Here is a 2,860-nt window from a genome sequence, read left to right on the forward strand (position 1 = left end):
GAGAGAGAGAGAGAGAGAGAGAGAGAGAGAGAGAGAGAGAGTTAAAAGGTGACATTCAATACGTTTTGATACCAAACTAAAATTCCAAAATAACCTTAACTCTGTCGTTAGTAAGTATAAAGCACTTTCCTTTTCCTCTCTACAATCTCTGAAAGGGGGGGGGGGGCTACCGCAATGACTGCTGACCTTTAAATTAAGGACACCCACACTATAGAGAACCACTAAAGAATGGTCGACTTTCGTGACAAGGGATTTACACACGTTAAGTGTTACTTAATAATGACTGTGACCGTGAAGCAATTGTGTCTGACAAATCTGAACAGGAAGTACAGACGACGCTAACGAGGCGCAATCCCATGGAGGTCAAGCAGTCAGAAAGGTATTATACATCTAGCCACGAACATAATCAAGCAGAAAGAAAAGGCACAATGGGACACTTGTCACTATTGAACAGTGTATCAGGCATTCTTAACTATTTATCAAAAGACAACCTCTTACTCTCCTTTATGAAAAAAAACAACAATACCTACTGCGTTATCATCTCATATTTCCTCTTGAAAGCCGCCTTGCCGACTTTATCCAACGTACCCGAAGAGAGAAATGTCAATATTATAAGGCGTCAGTATTCGGAATATTGATAAAGAGCGTCCTTTTTTATAATCAAATGAAGGTGTGGTCAGTTGTTTTTAAAAACAATAAGGGAATATGAAAGGGAAGCATCTCAGGCTGCGGCCTTGCTAAAAGCGTAAAATGCAGTAACCTGGTATTCAAGACTACTTTGGCGAATTTCGAGATTAATATCTCAGAGGTTCATTTCATTTGGGTTCTGACTTCGTGGTAGTTTGCATTCAATCAGATGTGACTTGCATTTCAGTGCAGTTTCCTGGCCTTGCAATAGAAACTCAAGGTTTAAACACAGCACTAGCTGCTAACACTGTTCGTTAAAATACTTTTGTGTTCTTTTCAAACTCCACAGCAGAGTAGCCCATTTGCCCTTCATATTCAACGTGCATCACTTTTTTTTATGATCGTCACATATTCAAAATAATATGAGTTTTCATTCTTCATGTTTTCTCTAGATACATGAACTTATTATGGGATGTAAGACATCAAACAACGACGTTCGTACACAAAGTCTCTTGCATTTTGCATTTCACTATTTTCTGCCCTAAGTAAGTTTCCAAGTCACCGGCAAGCTGTTAAAATGTGCTAAGCCCAGAAAGCAAAAATGTAGGGGAGAGAGGGAAAAAACCTGTTTCATCCCTTTAACAATTCCACCTTTATTGATGTATAATTTTTTTACATTGTTTTCCAACATCTAGAATTTGAATTTCAACAAAGTTTTACTCGAATACATGCAATCGATATCACTAATAAAGAAACTGTAATACGAATATTTTCAATATTTTAGGCTAAACAAAAAAAGTCTTAAAAGCTAACCGACAAAGTGTTCCTTTGCTCTTTTTTAAATCCGGGACTAGTGTCAGCTCTGAAGCTTTATCCAGAAATCGTTGTAGAGGATATTAAAACATGTATTATTCTTACATATTATACACTTGTTTACATACGTGTATGTATAGTTCTTACAGTCAAAGTATTATTCATTTAAGTACGAAAGCAAAAGAAAATCTCGTGACAGCATATTTTCAACGCTTTCCAGTGAAGAAGTGGTGAGTTGATTTTCTGTAATAAACACAAGCAGCTTAGAAAGCTCTTTGCTTTATCAGTCATTTTAATTCTTTTCCTTCCTCTCACCACTTAAACCAATAATGCCTCTATAAAACAGCCACAAGAACAACAACAACAACAATTTTTTAAAAACCTATGCACTTTTGCCAAACGTGTCAAGCAGTGTCTTTCCGAGTCTTTCGTATTCATTCCAATGAGTAAACTCCATTAACCACTATGAAGCTGGATAACTCACAAGGACAGAAATCCTACCTTTCGCTTGAACGTACGGAGTCCGAAACACGAGTCACCGATAGGACAGTTGCGCGGTAATTGTCTCTCTGATTCTATCGTCTGCTTGTAGCAGGCCCGGCGCTGCTCTCGCTCGCCTCACGTCCACAGGGCGGCTCGCGTTCCACTCACAGGCTCTGGCCAGGGGTGCTTGGGCGGCGGGCAAAGCTGGCGCGAGCTTCCGTCCAGGTGAGCGCTCACTTTTAGCGGTACAGACTACAGACGTTGTGCTAAACGTGGGACGGGAGGGACAGGGTGTTGGCGCAAGCATTGATCACAGATGTGGGAAAGGTGGGAGGGTAAGGGATGGAGACATTAGGAAAAAAATGGGAGGGAGGAAGGGAGACGTAAAAAATGGGAGAAGGGGGGAAGGAGGGAGGGAGACAAAAGAAAAACATGGGAGGAGGGGAAAGGACAGAAGGAGACATTAGAAAAAAAGGGAGAAGGGGGAAGGGGGGAGGGAGGCATAAGAAAAAAACTGGGAGAGGGAGGGAGGGAGGCATTAGTAAAAGAGAGGGGACTTTTGATGGAGGAAAGAGGATACCAGACGGAAGGGAGAGAGAAACACAGGCAATAAGAGGGAGGGCGGATGTTATTACCGTGCGGACATTCTAACAAACTGGTGTTGGTAGTGCTATCGATCACAGTGGAGGGAGAGATTGGGAGTGGGTGTGGGGATCTTTCTTAGTTTAACAGCCTAACAATATTTCATATTTTATTTCATCTCTTTTGTGTCTGTAGAATCTTTTCATCTAGTGGTTTGAGCTCTAGCAATCATTCTCGAATGCCCTCGTTTTAAATCTCAGAACAGCCTCCCCTTCTCTGTTTCTCTATCTGTCTGTCTGTCTGACTGTCTCTGTCCCTCCCTCCCTCCCTCCCTCTCACTCTCTCTCTCTCTCTC

The 2,860-nt window shown here is 41.5% G+C and overlaps 1 protein-coding gene across 6 annotated transcripts in view; it reads right to left on the reverse strand.

The window, feature by feature from the left end:
- The window catches only part of LOC101846847 (cGMP-specific 3',5'-cyclic phosphodiesterase), a 128,438-nt gene extending 126,256 nt beyond the window's left edge, over nucleotides 1–2,182 (reverse strand). For 2 of the 6 annotated variants that reach the window (XM_013089608.2, XM_035973097.1), the window contains exon 1: nucleotides 1,942–2,181. The gene's annotated coding sequence lies outside the window, so the exon portion shown is untranslated. Of the gene's footprint in view, nucleotides 1–1,941 lie in introns of all 6 variants that reach the window. The other 4 variants (XM_013089610.2, XM_013089609.2, XM_013089607.2 and 1 more) reach the window with 3 other exon arrangements.
- Nucleotides 2,183–2,860: the final 678 nt, after the last annotated feature.

The sequence above is a fragment of the Aplysia californica genome, unplaced genomic scaffold (genome assembly GCF_000002075.1).
Source record: "Aplysia californica isolate F4 #8 unplaced genomic scaffold, AplCal3.0 scaffold00997, whole genome shotgun sequence".
Taxonomy (NCBI): domain Eukaryota; kingdom Metazoa; phylum Mollusca; class Gastropoda; order Aplysiida; family Aplysiidae; genus Aplysia; species Aplysia californica.